At 39.0% G+C, this 23579-nt stretch overlaps 1 protein-coding gene, 1 non-coding gene and 1 pseudogene across 2 annotated transcripts in view; 1 reads left to right on the top strand and 2 right to left on the bottom strand.

The window, feature by feature from the left end:
• The window catches only part of FSIP1 (fibrous sheath interacting protein 1), a 219793-nt gene that overhangs the window by 151803 nt on the left and 44411 nt on the right, over positions 1 to 23579 (top strand). The gene's annotated exons all lie outside the window — the stretch shown is intronic.
• On the bottom strand, positions 17315 to 17421 carry LOC126025069 (U6 spliceosomal RNA). The gene has a single exon (XR_007501116.1). It is a non-coding gene; the product is annotated as a U6 spliceosomal RNA (small nuclear RNA).
• LOC126024873 (uncharacterized) lies at positions 21768 to 21889 on the bottom strand (annotated as a pseudogene).

The following is a 23579-nucleotide window of genomic DNA, read 5'->3' as shown; positions in this document are numbered from 1 at the left end:
TTCTGTTGAAAAACTACATAAAGTAATGTAAATGTCATTCCCTTTATAGGAATTTTAAAAATCAATATGTAGACATATATGAGATCTTTACACACCATGAATCTTTCAAGTTTTAGGCAGAGTTGCTTTTATTAAAACAAAGTTTTTGCAGAGCTTGCTTGAATTTAGCAAGGATGTTTTTAAAATATTATGTTTTTAATACGTCATTTTGCATTTCTGCTGGATATGTTTTTTAGTAGTGAGAAATGTACAGAGTGCATGAGCGAATAATCATTTACTCATTGATTCATGGTCTCCTATTTCTTGCATTAACCGGATTTGTTTATGTTTGCAATGGACAGAGAATGGTTATGCTTTCCCATGTGCCATTTAATAGGTTCACAGTCGTCTCTATTATTGGTTAATGGACTTTAAAGATTGTCAGTTAATACTGAATATCAATTGGATTATAACTTTCCTGTGTGTTAATGGATATTTTTTTTTCTTTTCCCCTGATGGTTATTGAGTTTAAACTCAGCTCTTCACACATGCAATCTATGTAGTGCTCTATCACCGACTCGGGTCCCCATCTAGTTCCTTAATAAATGTTTCTTAAACTCAGAGCTTAGTGCTAGATACTAGAGTAATCATCTCCATCTAACTAGGGAAATGTATGTAATTTCCCAAGTCTCTTTCAGAGTGAAGATCTTACTGCTTATTAAAGCACTCATTTTATTCTTTTTTAGATAACATTATGCAAATTAATTAAGAAAGGAGTTTTAGGGTATGTAACTATCTATCTTGAATTGCCTTAACATCATTTACTTCCAAACATTTTACCTGCTAAACCCTTTCTATTCTTTTTTGGGTAGATACTAAAGTTCTTGCAATAATTTATCTTCTGAAGAACTTTTTAGGATTTGGGTCTTCAGCTTTTGCATTTATAGCTGTTTTGACTAGTATTTTGCTTGAGTGCATTTGACTGACAATCTTGACAATACTACTTCTAATTCTTTCCCCTAGTCCTTTTGTGATAAGGAGAGACAATTAGCTGAGAAAAAAATCTTTTAACAGTAGAGTGAGTATTTCTTTAAACAGATATTATTCTGCTTTAAATCATTGTCATGACTCATAATTTGAGTTACAGTCCCCTTCAAGGGCAATCTAGTAAATTTTCAAAGACATCCAGGCCTGTCCAAGAATATGGCCTTTTTACAATGCTTATTCTGTAGCAGAAGGTGTTAATGGTGTTCAGGAAAGCAGGCTCCTGAATGGTTGATGAAATAGTATTTTTATATCCTGAGTAATGTTAAAACCAGGCAGTCTTAGTGGAAAGAAAGGGTCATTTCCAACTGGGCAGAACTGTACTAGATATAACTTGAAACTTGTGATTTGTGGTTGGGAAGCTATATCTCTTATAGAATCTAATTTTTCTCTGATGTGTGACATGAGGGAAAGGATCAGGTAATAGAATTAATGAGTTATGGCATCTGTAATCCAACCCATACTGATTTGAGTTTTGTTGCCACATTTTCAGACATTTGGGCAAAATGATTTTTCACTAAAGTGCTCTCTCTTCATTCCACCTTCCTTCCTCCCTCCCTTTTTCCCTTCCTCCCTCCCTTCTTCCCTCCGTCCCTCCCTCCCTCCTTCCTTCCTTACCTCCCTCCCTTCCTCCCTCTCTCTAAAAACAAACAAAAAACCAACCCCATAACCCAAAACAAAACCAACCCCAACAGAAACCATCTTGAAACTTCATTTAAACTTAAAAAGATTTTAAACTTTAAAAAGTTTTTAAAGTTTTTAAACTTCAAAAAGTTGAGGTAAATGAATCAAATTCATTTGGAATTATATCCTAACCTTCAAATTATTCATATTTTTCTCAGAGCAATCATGTTATTAAGCCCTACTGTGAAAAATGATACAAGTAATAAGCCTGTAAAAATAATCTGGAACTGATTTTAGTGGAATTTTTTTACATTAAGCAGGCCAAGAAGAACCAAAATTTTTGTATCTGTAACTCAGTTTTCAATTATTTTTTTCTGTCTAAATATAAAAAAAGTCACGTTATCATTTAAATATAGGCTACCTGGAAGTTTCTCCCTGTTCTATATGTTGAAAAAATTGTTAGAAAAATAACAAAAGTAACCTATTGAGTAATATATTTAGGGGAAATATTTGGTTCTTTAGTATTTTGTTTTGCACTAGAGGCCAGTAGTCTTCAAATGATTCATTTTATTATTGTTTTTGGTTTCAGGTACTTTTTACACACCAGCAATTTACTAAGACTCAGAATGTAATGTTAAAAATGTCTATTTATCTAATTTTATATAAAATATATAGAAATCTATTAATCTAATTTTATTTCCCCCAAATAAAAATTTAAATTGTTAAATATTTTTGTTTTATGTCGAGATTGTTATTCATATTATGTACCTTTTAAAGATTTTTATAAGCCATTTCCATTTAGATGATATAGTTTATTAATTTTACCAAAATATGCTGAATGCCACTTTCTGCTAAAAAGAAAAATCTAATGTTAGATTTGTAATCAAGGAATCAATCCATTGGCTTAAATTCAATCAAAACTAATGTAAATTTTATGTACCCACATAGTCCCTTCTCTCTTTTCCCTTCTCTTTCTCCCCTTTCTCCCCCTCTTTCTTTTTGCTCAGTGAATTCAACTAACATTGGAGGCAGGGGTTATTGAAAAGGCTGTGCTGGGGGCTGGGAGCAGATTGGATCTCTGGGCACCCCTGCTGCCCCTTAGGGGTCACCTCAGCTTGCTTGTGGAGTGAGTTAAATTCAATTTGCATGTTGAACAAGGGGAAGAAAATACCAAAACTGCTGATAAAGTTTGTGTGCTAACTTTTGTCAGATTGCAGTTGATTCTTACTCTCTCCCAAGCCTATCTGAAAGCAGGCACTCAAGAGTATTAAACCTGCCCTTCAACCTCTCTATTGTTTCCTCAGGGCAGGAAGGGCTGCTAATCTCACCAGCCCAATCTGAGAACAAACATGGACTACTTTTACTTGTTGCCGTGCTGTGAAGACAGCAATACTGGTGTCTCCTCCCTGTGCTGCCTTGATCCTAGGCAGGCTGGTCATTCTTGTCATTGGTAGGGAGTTGGTTATTTTTCTTTACCTCATAGAAGGTTCTGTGTGAATGGGGGGGGGGGGGGAGGGATGGAGTTTGGATGATGTTACATATAAACAACTAATCCTAATTCTTATGTTTATTTCATGCTTAAAAATTTTCTGGTTTTAGATACCTTGTATATTTAGACTGTATTCCAGAATTGTGATAAATTATGAGACAACCCAATACTGAATTTTTCTCAGTTTGGAAGTAAACATCCTAATTTTGAAAGTAAACATGCCATAAAGATTTGAGAACCAGGATGTTTCAGAATGTCAGTGTTGCCTACACAGAGAAAGTACTTCAAGTATTCATGCAGTAAGTTATTTGAAATTAAATAAAAAACATTTTAGGCATCACACTTGACAGTAGTTAGTGCTTTCTCCTAGTTTTATGCTCAGAGATCACTCATCACAGTGTGCAGGATTCCAGAGATAAAACCCGAGTCTGCCACATGCAAGACAGGTATTCTACCTGACGCACTATCTCTTTGACCCCTAAGTCGTGTTAGAATGAGAGTAACATAGGAAGAAATGAACCAGTTGCAACTAAGAGAACAGAGACCAATAATTTTTTTTTTATTATTTGGTTTTTAGGTCACACCTGGCAGTGCTTGGGTTTCTCCTGGCTCTGCTCAGAAATCGCTCCTGGCAGGTTAGGCCGGGATTTGAACCACCAACTTTCTGCATGCAAGGCAAACGCTTTTACCTCCATGCTATCTTTCTGGCCCTTTAATTATTGTTTTTTCTTTTTTTTTTTTTTTTTTTTGCCACACCTGGTGACACTTAGGGGTTACTCCTGGCTATGCGCTCAGAAATCGCTCCTGGCTTGAGGGACCATATGGGACTTTGGGGGATGTAACTGCGGTCTGTCCTAGGCTAGTCCGGGCAAGGCAGACACCTTACCGCTCTGCACCACTGCTCCGGCCCCTGAGACCAATAAATTTAAGGAGGCATCAGAAGGACCATGAATTTTAAAAACACAGTAACATTACTTTATTAATTATGTTTATTATGAATTGTAATTTGCATTTAATGAATGGTACTCTCCTAAAGTATACAGTTCTATAAATTTAACTATATTCAGAGTTGCACAACTTTTATCACTACTAATATAAATATGTTTTCCTTTTTTAGGGGGGAGCATTTGGGCCATACCCCAAAGTGCTCAGAGGCTACTTCTGACTCGTGTTGGGCTTCTCTTATTTTGCACAGTATATATATTTGGTATTTGGTTTTTGGGCCACACCCGGCGGTGCTCAGGGGTTACTCCTGGCTGTCTGCTCAGAAATAGCTCCTGGCAGGTACGGGGGACCATAGAGGACACTGGGATTCGAACCAACCACCTTTGGTCCTGGATCGGCTGCTTGTAAGGCAAACACCACTGTGCTATCTCTCCGGGCCCATTATTTTGCATAATATTTTAAGGTTCTTTCACTTTATATATATCAGTATTTTATTTTTTTTATAGTCTAACAATAGTCCATTGTATTTTGGAATATTCAAAGAATACTGTATTTTGATGTTTGTTGGATGAGAGACATTTGAATGGTTTGACCCTCTCTTTTTATTTATTCTTTGGTGTACACATTTTGGGAGGCATATTTTCAGTGTTTTGGGTAATATAGCCAGAGGTGCAATTCCTGGGACATATGAGAATTATGCTTTAACTTTCTGAATAATTTTTGTTTTTGTGGGGTCCACCCAGAGGTGCTTTGGAGGTACTTTGAGAATAATGCTTAGAGTCATTCTCAGGGGTGACAGGGCACCTTTCAGTGCCTAAAATCGAACCTGAGGTTCTGACATGCAAAGCAGAGGCTCCTGCTCTTTGGACCATCTACCTTATTCCTTCATTGAATTTTTTATTTTACTTTTCTTTTTGGTTTTGGTCTACACCCAGTGGTCCTCAGGGGTTACTCCTGGTTCTGTGCTCAGAAATTACTCCTGACGGTGCTCAGGGGAGCATATGGGATGCCTGATTGAACCTGAGTTGGCTGCGTGCAAGGCAAAAGCCTCCTACCTGTTGTACCATTGCTCTACCCCCCTTCATGGACTTTTAATACAGCTAATGAAAAGGAAGAAATCAAAGATAAGCAAGATTGAAATTCGGTTATTTGGAGTCAGTTAAATATTTCTATATCTAATTTTCGAATTGTGTTTGGATGCAACATTGTATTTTGGAAATGTAACTTAGAGACTAATTTTTTAGGTTAAGTTGATTAAAAAAGTAGACTGTTCGATTTGGAGAGATAATACAAAGAGCTAGAGTGCTTGTATAGTTTGTGGGAACACCAGTTCAATCCTTGGCACTGTCCTATAATCATGGAGTCAGAAATAGTTCCCAAACATGACTTGGTGCGTTTCCCATTAAAAAAAGGCCATGCTGAGGCTGAAAGAAGAATCTAATTTCCTAGTAGAATATTGGGTAGTGATATTGATCCTTCATATTTCATTGCCTAAAATGCTAACCTGGAAATGTAAGTTAATAGACGCCTCACTTTTTAAAGAATGATGTCAAAGCCACAACATTGATATTTGGAACTGTAATCTTGTGTTTTGCTTTATGTCTAAAGTCTAGTCAGCACTCAAAATGAAGCTTATCCATGTCATATTGTTTTGTTTCTGTGCTGACAATTAGAAGTTTAGCAACATATCAGGTTCTTGAACAAGTGGCCAAAAAGCTAATCAAGACATTTTTAGGATATTATTGTTGCTAACTTATTTCCTATGAATTTATACAATGATCTCTTTCTATGTGTAACTTATTTTTACCCTCAGTTCATGATTTTGGGCGCCTTTTTGTGTTCTGGGATGCAATTTCTTCAGCCTGTATATGCTGTATACGATTTTACATTACCATCAGTTTTATAATCTCAGGGTAGACTTTAGTTGTCTAAATTTTTCTGTTCTGCAGAATTAACTTGGGCACATTTCAAGTACTTTCAAAGTGTTTATCTTTAAAGTGAAGAATGAATGGAATTTGGTACTATACTATTTTATGTTATGTGCAAGAAGGAGAAAATAAAAGTCAAAATTTGGTATTTAGGGCCAGAGCAATAGCACAGTGGTTGGGTGTATGCCTTGCACACGACAGATCCAAGATTGACCTGGTTCTATCTCTGGCATCCCATATGATCCCCCTAGCCAGGAGCAATTTCTGAGCGCATAGTCAGGAGTAATCATTGAGTGTCACTGGTATGCCATCCCCCAAATTTGATATTTTCATAAACATTATCATATTTATTTATCGAACATAAAACATTACAAATATTTCTCTAAGAGAACAAGTAGAACTTGTCAATAAGTAGAGCGCCAATAAGTTTTAGCTTAAGGCTAATACAATAGTAATAAATATGTCTGTTTGGAACCAGAGCAATAGTAAAGTGGGTAGGCAATTGCCTTGCATGCTGACTTTGATCCCCAGCATCCTATACGTTACCCTGAGTCTGCCAGGATTGATTCCTGAGTGCAGAGCCAGAGTACTTCCAGGTGTGATCCAAAAACATAAACACATCTCTGTCTCTGTCTCTCTCTGTCTCTGTCTCTGTCTCTGTCTGTCTGTCTCTGTCTCTCTCTCTCTGTCTCTCTCTCTCACCAATACTTTAATATCTTTCAATTTGTCACAGTAACTCCAAGCATCAATAATGATGTGGTGAAACTACTTTTGTAAATTACTATTCAACTTTGTTCCTGCTTTTTTTGTTTGAACTCCAAGTTGAAGACATGAAATTTTTGGTGTGTTATTGATTGGTATAGAGGATTTCTTAGTGAATTCTTTTTGTTGATTTTGATTCAGATTACTGCTTTTCTTCTCTTCACTTAAGATGAAGTTTCTCAGATACTAAACATTTGGAGAATTTCTGGCTTGGATCTGGATTTGAAAATCCAAATTTCTTCTTGATAATTTTATTACCATGTTTTTTCTATGCCACTTTTTCCAAAGGACTTGGAATTGCAGTTGTTCCAGTTATTTCTAGAAAAGTACAATTTATTTACTTAATCTTAAAGAATTCTTTAAATCATAAATGATAGCTAATGATTGGAAGAATTATTGGTGTACATGTAATTAGTTCTTTCTAAAGGATACTGTTTTTCTGCCATTTTTGTCTGCATCTGAAAACATTTGCTATTTATTCTTTTACCTTCTGTCTGGGAGCATCAATAAAATGGGAGCATCAATAAAATGCCCAATTCTTCTAATTTCCTACTTCTATAGTTTCAGCTGCCAGAGGAGCTAGTTTTGCATTTCTCCATAAGACAATCTAGAGTGCAGAGAGCTTGTTCTTTGGATTTGCCAACCTTGCCAGTTCCAGAAAGTCTCCACCTGGTTTTAGAGTCCATTATATTATCTTCATGAAAGAAGTCAGAATTGAGGAATTACTATAAAACTCGAAGACATGAGCAGGTTCACTGGTGAACAGCTGTGAGGGGAACTTATTTTATGGCTAGTTTCAACTGGACTGTGTGTTGGAATAGTCCCAGATCCAGGATTCGAGAGCCTGGCTTCAGGCACTGGGGCAATGGGCCAGTATGCTGAGTATCAGAGCTGATGGCTTTATAGGATATGCCAGATACCCTTGATCCCACATCTGTGTGAGGTCTGTGGTGAGGTAGGGGGGGGGAGTGAGGGTTTGTGGGGTGTGGATGGGGGGCAAACAGCAAAGCCCAAATCTCAGAAAGCAGATTTGGCTCTAGGGAGTTCTCTTAGAGATAGTTTCATTTAAAGTGCAACATTTTCCTTTTAATATGTTTTTAACAATCTTCAAAGTTGACTTTTAAGTGGAAATTTAACCCAATTTAGTTTGAAACATAAAGACATGTGATCATAGGATTCAGGAACATGTATCATTAGGGTAACAAACTCTACTCTTAAAGGAATTCTGCTTGAAAAATAGTAGCAGATAAAGCCAATTTTTAAGGAGCTGTAACATATAATAAACAGCTTGAGAAATTATTCTAGACAAGAGAGTTGAAGGAGCTCAGGGATGAGTATGGCAAGGAGCTGCCTGTCAGGTTAGAACGTCTCCTCAGAGACCCATGTCAGCACCTTGTAGGGGTGTAGGAGGGGTAGTGGGAAGGATCCCAGGTGATAGCTTTTCATGCAAGTTGCTGCTTTTTGCTTTTTCTTGACATTATTGATGAGTCTTGGTTTAAGGTTGCCAAGCAGAGCAACCCAAAGCAACCCCGAAGGCTGAGTCAATGTGTTTTTGTCAGCAGCATGCATGAACTCTCCATCTGCTTTTTCTCCTCTGCAGAAGAGGCTGAGAGGGAGAGGGCCAGAGCTCTTGAGTCTAGATAAGAAGTAAGTGGAATGTAATTCTCTTTCCAGATACATGTAAGCTTTCATAATCATCTTCTAATCAGTTTACTTCCTCAAACGTCCCTTAATTTGGCCAATTTGAGTTGCCTTTGCATTTTAATGCAAGTACACAAGGTTGTGGCAGTGGGAATTTCCCAGAAAATATTTTCTAGGTCGCAGAAATCTGTCCTGTCCCCCCACCCCCACCCCAACACACACCATGTCATCACTTTTGATTAAAAGAAAAAAACTGGGGCCAGAGAAAGCACAGCTGTAGGGCGTTTACCTGGCACGAAGCCTATTCAGAACAGAAGGTGGTTCGAATCCTGGCATCCCATATTGTCGCCCCCCCCCCCCCCCAGCCTGCTAGGAGCGATTTCTGAGCACAGAGCCAGGAATAACTCCTGAGCGCCGCTGCCTGGTATGGCTCCCCCAAAACGGGGGTGGTGGTGTTCTGTTTATGACTGTACCTCAACTACAATCATGCTGTAATCATGGTGCTTAAATATTTTATTAAAAATGAAAACAAAAAAAGAACTGTGTGAAGTTTTGCTTACTTAGTTGGTGAAGAAATTCAGATTCATGAATGAAGCAGTTTATCCCAGTCTTGAGATTGTAACCAGGAAGGTTGCTGGCCGCCTAGAGAAATGGCCAGTAGCACACAGCGGGCAGGCTTCAGAACGTGCCTTTGCTGTGCTTTAGGGGTTTTAGTTTTGTAGGAGCTATAGGTCTCAGGAATATGTTGTGCATTCTGTTTTTTTTTTTTAATTATTATTTTTTGTTTTGGTTTGATTTTGGGGCCATACCCTGGTGATGCTCAGGGTTTACTCCTGGCTGTTTGCTCAGAAATTGCTCCTGGCTCAGGGGACCATATGGAACGCCAGAGATCGAACCCAGGTTCATCCTGGGTCAGTCATGTGCAAGGCAAACGCCCTACCGCTGTGCTATCGTTCCCGCCCTATGTTGTGCGTTCTGATTATGATAGCACTTTATTGTGAAAAGTAACATTATGATAGTAATTTAAAATTAAATTTAGTAAAGTTAGTAATTTAAATTTAGTAAAAAGTCACAAGCAAGAGTGGAGACTAAGAAGCACCTTGGTAAAGCATTATTCTGTTGAAGCCTTTTCCTTTCTTACATACTTTTGCCCCCACAATGCTAGGGATGGAACCCAGGGCCTCATTCATGCAGGCATGCACATTACTACTAAACCATCTTTCCCAACCTCCTTTCTCTGTTTCTAACTTGAATGGTTAGAACAAATGTCACTGGCCTCCCTGCCCCCTTACACTCCCACTCCCTGCTTCAGGCTACTCCACTTGGTATTAACAAAGAATCTTTTTCTAGGGTTCAAGCCTATTCAGGACCTTCCTTTCTCTGTGTTTATATGTTCCTGTTTGGCATTCAAAGCCTTTTGAAAAAGTGCACAGCTGCCCTTTCAGCCTCATCTAACTGCTAATCCATATTGTAGTCAGGGTATGCTATACTGAGTCTGGTTCCACCCAATGACCTCTCCTGAATTACCTGGAAATTTCTATGTGCTCTCTCTGTTTCCATTCCCAGCATCTGTTTGTCCAGGGCTCCACACCCTGACAGCCTGGTCGAGATCCTTCTTTAGCAAGTCTTCCCTGGTGAAGCCAGAAACAAGTTCTCGTACTATTTTTTAAAAAATACTGCTAAACTGTCCATACATCCACCACTTAGGTATAATTGAAAAATAAAAAATCACAATATTGAGGTGATGGATGTACTCATTAAATGTATGATAGTAATTCTTAGTTCAAATCTCTGGGGTGACCCCTTAAATGATTACTGTTAAATGGCAGCCATAATCCATCACATAAATCTTTTGACCTTCCCAAACTGAAACTGGAAACTTGCACTCCCCAATTCACACTGCTCCTAGTAATGTCTTTCTGAATCTGCCTGCTGATGGTGCCTATTTTAAGTGGTAGAAATTTGTTTGTTCTTTGCAGCTAGCTTATTTCACTTCCTGTTGCATGCCCGAGATTTATTAGTGTTGTAGCATATGTCATATTTGATGGCTGGATAATGTCACACGCATGTAAATTCCCCATTTTGTTTCTTTTTATTATTTAGTGATTCTTTGGTGGTTCTTGCCTGTAACAAAAACGCCTTCCTCCTGTTGTCGCTCAGGAACAACTCCAGCCAGACAGGAGTTTTTCTGTAAAGGGTTTAATAGGACAAAACAGGTAGAAAAGGGGGCCTGGGTCTTCTAGCAATACCACTCAACCAATAACTCCCCACTAATAACTCTCTCACCAACTCTCCTTCTATTACTCCCCAACAACTCTTCACCCCAACAGTGTTTAAGCAAGGGTTCTGCTGTGCACAGGACAACACCCGAGTTTCTAATTGAGAGGACCCTTTGCTCTGAAAGTGACAGACCCCTTTCTTCGGGATGGATCTCCAAGACTTGCCATTGTGAATAATGTTGCTATTAGCACGAGTGTATAAATATCTGAGCCCTTGCTTCTAGTTCTTTGGAGAATATACTTAGAAGTGGAGTTGTGACATAATGCGGTAGTTTCTTGAAGGAGCTGCTGTTTCTACAGTGATTGTCCCCATTTATATTCACATCAGTGGTACTCAAGGCTTATTTTGCCACATTCTTACAGCACCTTTTGTAATGAAAATTGATTATCTTCCTAAGGGTATAAAGTGATATCTCATTGTGGTTTGGAGTTGCATTTCCCTAGTGACTAGTGACATTGAGCGTCTTATTTTCCATTTGTGGTTCTTCTTTTGAGAAATGTTACTGAAGTCCTTCACCCATTTTGTTTGTTTGTTTTTTGAGTCACACCCGGCAGTGCTCAGGGGTTCCTCCTGGCTCTATGCTCAGAAATCACTCCTGGCAGGCTTGGGACCCTATGGGATGCCAGGATTTGAACCACCAACCTTCTGTATGCAAGGCAAATGCCTTACCTCCTGCTATCTCTCCAGCCCCCACCTTTACCCATTTTTAAATGAAATGTTATATTGTTGTCTCTTGTTTTTTTTTTTTTTTTTTTTTTAAGCACTTACCATTTGTCTTGTAACACTTTTCCTAGTCAGGCTCACTCTATCCTTGCCTGTGTCTTTGTACCTTACTTCCAGATCGACTAAGTCCCTAAAATACAGCCAATAACAATTTTATATTTACCTGGTACCAAACACAGATATTTATCTACAGTAAGCCTTAAATAAAAAATTGTAACTGAATAGTAGAAGATTCTGTAGACATCCATTGAATAAATATGAGTGCCAAGTATAGTCGAACTCTTCTGGCCACTGTATCAGAGCATTGGGTTCCTGGCCAGGGTTGGTGGCAGATGACCTGGGGAACCACTTGTTCAGATGATGTGGTAGAAAGTCTTTTGCCATGACATTATGCTCATTAAAACAATATGTAAGAAGTAAGATTACTTTTATGTAAGAAGTAGATTATAGCTAATGTTTCTTTAGTCTCCTTCCTTTCTGGTAGTATTTTGTTTCTAGAACCTTCCTTTTTGAGGCTAACTTAATTGGAGCATTAACTAAAAATCTTAGACATTACTTTGGAAAGCTGATGGAAGTAATCATGCATGTGCCCTCCTTCCTAAGAAACTTTGGAATCTGTGATCCTGTGGTTAATCTTCTAGCTTTGTTCTAAATCTTTCATAGTCATAGCAACTCAAGTTTATGTTATTTTGCCATGTCTGGTGATGCTCAGGGCTTATTCCTTGCACTGTTTTAGGGATCATTCTTGGCAGCTTTTGGTAACCATACGGGTATCAGGGATTGAACTTGGATTAGCCACATGTTAGGCAAGTACCTTACTTACTGTATATCATCTCTTTGGCTTCCAAAAGGTATAGTCTTAAAAAGACATTGCTAAGCAAATATTCAGATGTGACAACCTATGTCTCTGTAATCTCATTGTTGTGATGACTCTGATGTGTCATCCAAATTTAATTATGACATGACCTTTGATCTGGAAAATCTATTCTACAGATGAATGAGATATTCAGTATTTGCTTTTCTTCCTCTGGCATTACAGTTAACATGATATCCTTCAGTTCCAACTACTTTTCAGTGAAAAGCATGACATTATATTTTCTTTTTCTTAATTTTTAATTTTATTTTATTGAAACAATTGTGATCTACAGAGTCCTTCATAGTTGAATTTCAAATATACAATGAGTTAGGGCCCGCCACCAGTGTCAACCTCTCTCCACCAATGGGCCCAGAGTGCATCCTATACCACCACCCTTGTCCCCTGGCCTGCCAGTATAGGCTCCTTTAAGTTTAGATTGTTTAAGTTTAGGTCCCTTGATTCTATTATTTATTTATTTTTTAGGGGGGGCCACACCCATTTGATGCTCAGGGGTTACTCCTGGCTAAGCGCTCAGAAATTGCCCCTGGCTTGGGGGACCATATGGGACGCTGGGGGATTGAACCGCGGTCCTTCCTTGGCTAGCACTTGCAAGGCAAACACCTTACCTCTAGCGCCACCTTGCCGGCCCCGATTCTATTATTTTTTACTTTGAATTAAATATTTAGTTCTGTCCTTATTTATTTCCTTGCCATTGCATCTGAGACCACTTGGCTCCCGGCCTTCAACCTTTTTTTATTCCTTTCTTCTTAGTTTTATAGAAAAATGTGGGAATATGTGGTAAAACAAAGTAATCTATGTCCCAGAGTTCTATGAAAAAGGTGGGAGCCCCAATTTAAAAGAGATAAAAAATACAATAAAAAAATAATGTATGTGTGGCAGGTGTTTTTTCCTCCTCCTCCTCTTTCTCCTCTTCTTTTTCCTCCTCCTCCTTCTCTCCCTCCTCCTTCTCCTCCTTCTTTTGCATAGGCACAGCAAAATGCAGAGAAAATAGAAAGGAAAACACCTTTGGCCTAAAAACAGGGAGACCTTATCCATGAAGCATCCTGGCATAAGACCTACTCCAGGTTCCAGGCATACTAAGTTTTCTAACACCAAAGTCTTTCTCTGTGGTCCCAGTAAAAGCTCTTCACAATCACAGTCATTAATGTCAAGTTTCTGTAGTTAGAGATCCTGGGTTTTGTACAAACCCTGTGTTGAAGTCAGGGTGACGCAGGCCATCTCCTGGTTTCATCACACCATTAGGTGGCAATGCAGAGAACCCTGCCCTGAAAGCAGGTTGTTGCTGTTACCAAGTCACTAGGGTGTCATAGGAACCCACTCTGGAGTAAGCCAATGGCCATTGCAACAGTAGGGCCTTCCCTTGTAGAAGTCTGATTCCTGGTGCTGGTGTAGAAAACCATGCTGGTTCCATAGATAGGATCTAAGATTCAGGTGTGAATGGCCAATGTCTGATCTTCTGAAGCCTAAGCCAAATCACTATGGCAAGTGTTGAAGGTATAAGGTCCACTGCAATATAAAATTTATGTATTCCTATCCCTATTAGATAAGAACTTGTTTGCACACATAAGATTTTCCCATTTTAATGTGCCTATGCAAATAGGAACAATGCCACATGGTACTCCTGGTGCATATGGGGATAAAAATAACAAGCTAATAAGGTAGCTAAACAATCCTGATGACCTGGTTCTAACATGAGCTTGGAACACTAGAGAAACATATCTACTAAACAGATCCAAAAAAAAGGAATGGGGAACATAAGAGGAGCTACATAAGAGATGGACAGTAGGAGTTATACATATTAAGGAAACACATCTAAAGAAATATTCAAAGGAGATATACATGTCTTCTTTAAGTCTTTTGATATAGTCTGGGGTGGGGTTTAAAATCCTGAGCACAGCTTCAGCCTAAGAAATGGTATTGTGGAGTCTGAAAAATGGCTCCCAGCAGTCATATATCAGAAATTTCCTCAAGCTGGGGGCTTCTCAGAAGCTGAGTCTGGTAGCGAGAATAGTCCACAGTGAAGGAAGATAGGGAAAGGGGCCGCTAAGAACAAATCAGCAGCAGTGTCGGTGGTAGCTTCTTCTCGGGCTAAGGCAAGGTGGGCTGGAAATATATCTTTTTGTTTTGGGATCTGGTTGACAGTTAGCTGGAGTGGAGGTGGGGATGTTCTGGTTCTGAGGATTTAAGAACTGAGGGTAAAAATGATTAAATGGGGGAAATGACAGATTGGGGGTGTGGGAGATTAAAGGCCTAGAAAATGATTTGTAAGGTGATAATTGGGGGGATGGAGAGGTTATATATAACAGGGGGAGAATAATATACAAGTAAAACAAAAGATTTTTATCTTTTCTTATAGCTGTATAATATTCCGTTGTGTGTATATGTATAGATTTGTAGTATGCATAACTTCTTTATCCATTCATCTGCCATTGGATGTTATGAATTGCAGTAAAGAAATATATACATACAACCCAGTGATTCCACTTCTTGATATCTACCCCCAAACACACCTATGTACATTAGTAGGTATTTTAATTAATTAATATTTTATTTTAGTAATTGCTATATTTACCACCATGATTACAAAATTGTTCTTTGTTGACTTTCAGTCATAGAATGTAAACTACCCTTTATACAAAATGATAGAAGATTAATGTATTGGATAGAAAAACAAAATGAAATATAATTCTAGATGAATGTTAACATCTCTGTGTTTTCATATGTTTCTAGATTTTTAGTTTACTTGTATACACATCCTAAAACACTGGAGAATGATGAACTGGAAACAAAAATAAGATTATGGATATTCATTAATACATATTATCATTTGTTATACCCATATAGTAATTGCTATCTATTATTATGGAAGAATGTTGAATCACCTAAAGCCTTTAGATTTTAGCTCATCAGTTTTGAATGATTGTAATCCAGTTTCCCTGCCAGAAATAGGGGGGCTTTCCCATGAGATACCCAAAAAAGAGTTACAAAAAGGACTCTTTAAGTGCTCAGAAGCAGGCAGGGGGGAAAGTGGGAGGGAAATTGGGGACATTGGTGGCAGGAACCAACATGCATTGATCAAGGGTGGTAGACATTATATGACTGAAATAGAATATCTAGAATTTTGTAACCAAGTGCAAATAACTTATTTGAAGTAATTATTTACAAAAACGGAAAAAAGAAAAGAAAAACAGCTATTTACAGAGATGCAAGCAGGCTCAAGTGAAACCAGCCCAGTATGGTGTACAGCTTGGGTAAAAGTCTTGGGTAGCCTGACCCTACTTCCTACTCTCACTCAAAAGGGGGGCCAGAGTGAGGGAGATGACAGGTCTAGAGGCTTGGGGCTTCCTAAAAGACCTGGACTCTATTGAATGACACTACCCTCTGATGGAAAGTGAAGATATGAGGAATAAAATCTCTGCCTACCTTCTCTATCTTGCCGTCTTGCTAGTGTCTTTTATGTTAGGCTACTTTGGAAACCCATATCCACAGCTTTGCAAGGGTGCAGTGAAGACAGAAGAGCAGAGGAGATCTTTTCAGGTATACAGAGAATGACTATTCCAAATGTGCTCTGACTTTTTTCCTCCCTCCCTTGCATCACAGCATGCTAGTATATGCTCTAAAGGAGATCTCACTTTGTAGATGTCTGGTTAATATGAACATTGATTTATACATTAATATTGAATATTATCATATGAATGAAATTAAATAATAGTGCTCCTGGAAGCTGCTTCTCCAGAAATTCTGAGCAGCCCAAAGGAAATGTAACATGGATCCTTACTGGTTCATAGACTCTTTCTCCTTCAGGAGAAATATCAGAGTTGCCCTTAGACACAGCTCAAGCCCCGCTTGCCCTCTATTTCCTGATTTCACTTGGGGGAATTCTTCATCAGGATGCATGCCTGAGATTCTCCAAAACTGAGTTTCTTCAATGTGTGCGGCCTGGACTAGGTCCTGGAGACACCAAGACAAACAAGACATACTTTCTTCTTAAAAGAGTTTACAGTCTAACATTGGAACCAGACTTTCCAAATCAACATGCTATAAAATGTTATAGACAGAACAGCTTCATAAAGGAAGTTATGAAATATGAATAGATACAGGCCCACCACAGAGATACTGCAAAGTTCAGCTCCAGACCACCACAGTGTGAAGCAATTCTCACAAACGTTTTTTGGTTTGCATGTGTATATAAAGCTATGTTTATACTATGTTGTGGTCTATTAAGTGTGCAGTAGCATTATGTTTAAAATTACACACATAACTTAGCTAAAATAGTCTATTGCTAAGAAATGCTAGTCGTTTTCTCAGTCTTGAGTGAAGTTTAATATATTTTCTGGTGTCAGGAATTTTGCCTTGATGGTAGAAGCAGTGATGCTAAAAGTTGGGCTGAGGGATAATTTTTTTCTATTTCTTTTTTAATAATGACTTTATTTAAGCACTATTGTTACAAAATTGTTCATGATTGCATTTCAGTCATAGAATGTACATTATCCTTAACCAGTGCATGTTTCCCACCACCAATGTCTCTATTTTCCCTCCTACTCTCCCCCGCTTCCCTCTGGGGTATTCTCTCTCTCTCTCTCTCTCTCTCTCTCTCTCTCTCTCTCTCTCTCTCTCTCTCCCCCCCTTTTTTAACACACTGTGGTTTTCACAATTGTTAATGAAGGGGCACCATGCATATCACTTTATCCCCCTTTAACACTAAGTTCTTGTCCAAAATGATTAATTCCAACTATCGTTGTCATAGTGAACCCTTCTCAACACTAACTGTACTCACTACTCTGTGGCAAGCTTCCTACCGTGGACTGGTCCTCCTGGCCCTCATGTGTAGTGTATTGTATCTGGACATTATAATGGCTTAGGAAATTTTAAGAAATTACATTATAGTAAAATTTGTTGTTTTACTTGACCCATGATTTCTGAAATACTTCTCCATAAATGCTGTTAGTTATCACTTTGTCTATAGTAGCACTTCTTTCAAAACTATATTCAGTTCTCTCAAACCTTGCCACTTATTTTTTTTTAAATATGGTACGCTTCACGAATTTGCGTGTCATCCTTGCGCAGGGGCCATGCTAATCTTCTCTGTATCATTCCAGTTTTAGTATATGTGCTGCCGAAGCAAGCACACCTTGTCACTTCTTTATCAGCTAAGTCTATGTAATGTTCTAAGCTTTTGGTTGTCATTCTACCAGAGTTTATAACATGTTTACCAGGAATAGATTTCATCTCAGGAAACAGTTTCTTTTGGTCATCTATAGGAAACAACTTCTCAAATGTTTTATTATGAGATTGTAGCAATCAGTCACAGCAACAGACCACACATTTTTTGTTGTGGTTTGTTTTGTTGGGACACTCAGCCATTGTCAGGGTTTACTATTAGCTCTGCACTTAGGGATCACTCCTGGTGGGGCTAGGGGGACTGTTACCCTTCCCCAAAGCCAAATTCTAATCTTACCTGGATGGTCAGACCCTCCCACAGCTGGGAGGGGTCAGTAGGTGGTAATTTAAGTGGCCTGGGGGAGGGGTGAGAGAGACTCAGCAAGAGAAGCAGCAGGAAGGACAGAAGTAGATTGGAGAGATGAGGGACAGGATAGATGCAGGAGTAGGAAAGAGAGGCTGGTTAGTTTAAAGGCCATGTGAGGAATATGCATATGGGGATTAGGGCCCTGTAATCAAGCTGAAGTCTCCTGAAACTTCATTTGACTGCTGTGGGTCATTTCCTCGTGGTTACCCTGATACCTACAGACCCACCAGGTGGTAGAGGCTGCAGGCGACAGGCAGGCCGAGAAAGGCCTCTCCATCCATCCAACTTCCTGCACCTCCAGGACTTTATAATTTTATTTAATACAACAGGGGACAGTATAGGATTCTGGGGATTTAACCTAGGTTAGTCATGTGCAAGGCAAACACTGTTCCCATTATACTATCTCTTTGGCCCTCAGACTCCACTTTGAACTCAAATCTTTTGCTTTTGTTCCATGTCTACAGTTTGTTTTTCTTCTGATGTCTTGACCTGTCAGTTATTAATAGATTGGTACAAATGCCTTCCAAAGTCTTATTAATGATACTATGATCTTCCACAAGTCACAAATTTCTTTAGAATGGTGAATCTTTCCCAGAAGGTTTTTAATTAATTTTGTTAAATCAATCACTATGGCAGTTACGACACAATAAGGAAGTGTATTTTTAAAATAATACAACTTGAAGTCAGAATGAGTCCTTGATCTATGACTTATTAGCAAGCATGAGAAAGATGCTGATCTCATTTCACTTCTCTCAGAGATCTATTTCATTTCACTTTTCTCACGTCTTTCTCTCTCTCTCTCTTTCTCTCTCTCGACTTGATACCTGATTAGTGAATAGTGATATTTCAAAAAGAATTGTGAAAGTTTTTCTGAATTGTGTCAGCAGTGGGCTAAAAATGTTTGTTAAGCTATTTTGTAAACAGATGTTTATTGTCTAGGTTTTGTGGTCTAGTAGAGCCTAGGGTCCTAGGATTTTGGAATAGAAAATGAGCACTGGTGTCAACGTCAATTCACCAGATGTATTAATTCCTAATAAGAGAATCACACTGTACTATTAACTTTGAAGCCAGGTATTGCCTCTTAGGTAATGAAGAAAGCCCTAAATGTCTTTTTTATTAAACTAAAAGCTCATGTGTCTATTAAAAACTAGTGTTTAGGGTAGCTACTTTGATCAGTAATCTTAGTTCAATAGCTACTTTTCATAGCTGCTCCAGTTTCTACAACAGCATTTGCTACTTTACTTTTTATTTTTATGTTATGGAGACAGCTTTCTGGCTTCCTTTCTTTTTTTTATCATTTGTTGTTGCTACCTTTTTTTTTTTAGGAATTACACTTGAGATAGCACATTGTGGTTGGCTTCATTGTGGGTGGCAGTTCAACCCAGTTGGTTGCACTTGACAATGGAAAGGTAGTTCTGGGTATTGAAGTTCAAGACCTTTGCCTGCCAGACAGGTGCTTCACCACTAAATTTCATTCACAGGCATTGAAGATGGCTTCTTTCCTTAATCCACAGGAACCAATCTCTGCTAACTTTGAACTTTATATCTGAAATTCCTTTATTTCTTTCAGCCTTCATCAGAGTCAAGGTGATGGCTTTGGCTGTAATTAATGGCCTGGTAGGGTTGATATTCCATGCAGAGCCTTCAAGTTCCCTCCAAATCAGCAGAAGAGTGGTCTTATCATCTTGTCACTTAGGTGATAACTGCAATAGCACCTTTGATTTACTTTAAGAATTTTTTCTTTGCATTCACAATCATTTTCTATTTGGTTTCAGTGACCTACTTATAAAAGTCATGTTTTTAGCATGTGACTTACTCATTTGGGAGGATGCTAGGTAACAGTGGGACAAAAGAGGCAGAGCTTTACCTTCTTCTGCCTCCTGCCCCAGATAGCATATTTTGAGATTCCTAATAGGCATTCCAGCACTATCTCATTCTTTTCTTGCCTCTGGACTAACTTCTGAAAATAGGATAATGGTTCAGCTTTATACTGGCTGGGATTGGCACCTTCAGAGATCTCTTTATGCCAGGCATTATCTTCTACAACTGTCCATGCTGAATAGCAATGGTAATGAGTTAATTCATATTGCCTCTGAAGATATTAAAGTTTATTTTCAAGACATTGATTTATAACACTGGGATATTATCTGACTTTTGGCAAATTCTACTAAAGTAATTAACACTTATTATAGTTAAAAAAAGGAATGGCGGGGCCAGGCGGTGGCGCAAGAGGTAAGGTGCCTGCCTTGCCTGCGCTAGCCTTGGACGGACCACAGTTCGATCCCCCAGCGTCCCAAATGGTCCCCCAAGCCAGGAGCAACTTCTGAGCGCATAGCCAGGAGTAACCCCTGAGCATTACCAGGTTTGGCCCAAAAACTAAAAAAAAAAAAAAAAAAAGGAATGGCTACTCTCTGTGATGATATTTTTGGATCATTGAAAAGATATAGAACAACTTGCGTGCAATTCTGAGTCTAGTCCTAAAATATATCCATAGTTTATCATGGCATCTTCATTTCCAAGCAATACTGCATCCCTGAGCACCCTATAATCATGCCAAGCATTGCCAGAGTAACCCCCAGTTCCTTGAACACCACAGAAGAGTAGCCCCCACCAATGTATATAGTTATAGTATAACTTTCTTCTAGGTTGGTTTTCTAGTATGTTTTCTGAGTGAGATGAATGGCATTTTCTAATTTGGCTCTTAAACTACTAACAACCATCATTTTACATGACATGGGCGCTAAAACTTGAGTGTTCAAGAAATTTATTCAAAGTTCTACAGATTTTGAATTTTGGAGCCAGGATTCCAGAGCTCCCAATGTTAGTTAAATGAATAAATGAATGGGTTGTCAGTCTTGTTGGAATGTCCAATCCACAGAAGAACTTATTTGGTGACTGCAACTGAATTGAAGACTTATATTTTGAGGTATATTTTTCTGAACAAGTTTCTAGGATGGAAGTGATCTCTAGTAATAGGTCCCTCGTTTAGTAAATTTGAATCCGAAAGGCAACTAGTTGCTAGGGGAAGGAATTGGTATATATTCACAGAGACCCTTAAATAAAGATTCCTTATTCTTCTTTTCCAGAAGAATTTGTCTTATAGCTGGGAATATGTCTCAACTCTCTTTTTGTTTTTGGTTTTTGAGTCACACTGGAGGCGCTCAGGGGTTACTCCTGGCTATGCGCTCAGAAATCGCTCCTGGCAGGCTTGGTACTACTACTACTACTACTATGGGATACTGGGATTCAAACCACTGTCCATCCTGGATTGGCAGCATGCAAGGCAAATGCCTTACCGCTATGCTATCTCTCCGGCCCCTGCCTCAACTCTTTAGGGGGTCCTTTCAAACAGTGGCCAGGAGGTGTAACAGCTGCGCCTGAGGATTCTTTTTTTTTTTTTTTTTTTCTTTTTGGGTCACATCTGGCAGCACTCAGGAGTTACTCCTGACTCTACATTAAGAAATCTCAGCTGGTATGCTTGGGGGACCATATGGGATGCTGGGATCAAATTACTGCCCTCCTGCATGCAAGGCAAATGTCCTACCACTATGCTATCTCTACGACCCCGAGTGCCTGGGGATTCTTGACTGACCTGGCTAGCAACAAAGAAGGTGCTGTTTCTTCAGCCCCTGGGATTATTCTAGGACCAGGAACATGCTAGACAAGTACATTAACTCCATACTATCTCTCCATCCCTGGCCTCTTTGAAAGCAGATTCCCTCTCATATTATTCATAAGTAAGAAACAGGTAATGGGAAGAAACTGTCCAGGGTGCATAGATGAAGAGACATTCCCTGAGATTTTTCTATGTATACATTTGATAAACTCCTGTACTCATATATACTTTTGTGGTTAAGACTTACAGAATGCAGAGATTGTTGGTTGAAGCAGTAGAACATGATTATCAACATTTTGATGTTTTTAACTTATTGATTAAACTAGATTTTTTTTGGTCCCCCCATTCACAGTCCAGATCAGGCAAAGGGCCTGGGTTGAGATGCATTTACTGTACCTCCTCTTTCTATACAGTCAGTGTAAAGAACACAGCCTGTGGTAAGAATTGGGAGGCCTTTTCTTTTCTTTTCTTTTCTTATTTTTTGATTTTTTTTAAATATATATAGAAAAAAACCCTTCACCAGTGCAACATTCCCATGACCAATATCCCAAGTGTCCTTCCTCCCCAACCCACACCGACCTGTACTCTAGACAGGCTTTCTACTTCCCTCATTCAGTCCCATTTTGTTATGATAGTTCTCAGTGTAATTATTTCTGTGACTGCACTAAACAACCCCTGTGGTGAGCTTCATGTCAGAAGCTGGACCCTCCAGTCCTCCTCTATTTTGTCTCTGAACATTACACAAATGTTTTTCATTTTTCTCAAAACCCATAGATAAGTGAGACCATTCTATGTTTATCTCTCTGACTTATTTCACTCAGCATAATAGATTCCATATACATTTCATGACTTCATCTCTTCTGATGGCTGCATAATATTCCATTGTATATACGTACCATAGTTTCTTTAGCCATTCATCTATTGAAGGGCATCTAGGCTGTTTCCAGAGTCTGGCTATTGTAAACAATGCCACAGTGAATATAGGTGTGAGAAAGGGATTTTGTATTGTATTTTTGTGTTCCTAGGATACATCCCTAGGAGTGGTATAGCTGGATCATATGGGAGCTCAACTTCCAGCTTGGAAAAAAGTCTGGGGAAAAAAAAAAGAGAAAACTAGATTTTTGTCAGCTAGTTTTCTTTTCCTGGAACATGCCTGGCTTCGTGATTCACCTTCAAGTCGTTGGCAGACAATCTCTCTTTAAAGGAAAGGAATTTGCATGGTTTGTACAGGTCAGTCTTTCTCCTTGCCATTTATCATTCTCCAGACTCAGGGGCCATGAAATTTTGTTCCCTGTTTAGCCCATTAGTCATGAGACCTATTGGTCCGAGATCTTGTGATTGATTTGGGGTCCTTGTAAATGAATTCCAGGAAGTTTGCTTGCCCCAAGAATGGAGAGAGGGACCCTGGTCCTGTCAGAGAGGACATGTTCTTGCCTCCCCTTTGAAAACATTGAAAAAATAAAATAATTCCACTTAATTTTAAAATTAAAAATATATTCATCTCCCTCTGCTTCTTGATGGCTATTGAAGTTTTTGCAGTCACCAGAGGTTGCTCTAGTGTCAAGCTGGGGTGTCACCTTTGTCTTCCATCAGGTTGTGGTGTCAGCCGTGTTTGCTAAGGCCTGTGGTCCGTTAGTTGTGGGGCTTGCACAGGCCCTTGGAGGCACACTTCACCCCCACAGCAGAGACTGGTTGCGTTCTCAGGGCGCTGTGGAGCTCATGCATATGCTTGCCAGAGGTCAGACTTGCTGATTTTGACACTCTTTTGTTGCTTTTGTTGTTGTTTAGATGCATGTTAGAGACCCTGCTTTTTACAGTGCTTCCCCACACCAGTCCATGATGGAGCTGAAAGTTATTTTCTGTGCCAGAGAGCATAAGCAGTAGAACTTAAATAGAATCCTCAACATTGTACTCGACTCATGTGAAAGACCAAGGATTTGACTTGTGACGATATGCTTGTAAAACAGGTTCTTTATGCTCCTGGACTATTATGCCTGACCCTTCGAAAACTTCTGACAGGCCTGTCAATGTTCTGACTGAGAAGACTTGATGAAGCTTATTTATGGCAAAGACTGTAGCAAACTATCCCTGTAGCTCCTTTTCAGATGCAACATTTCAGGCATTTGGTATCCTCAATCTCATTG

This window comes from Suncus etruscus, chromosome 12, assembly GCF_024139225.1.
Source record: "Suncus etruscus isolate mSunEtr1 chromosome 12, mSunEtr1.pri.cur, whole genome shotgun sequence".
In the NCBI taxonomy this organism is placed as follows: Eukaryota; Metazoa; Chordata; class Mammalia; order Eulipotyphla; family Soricidae; genus Suncus; species Suncus etruscus.
The sequence above is the reverse complement of the archived record's forward strand: the minus strand, read 5'-3'. Positions and strand labels throughout refer to the sequence as shown.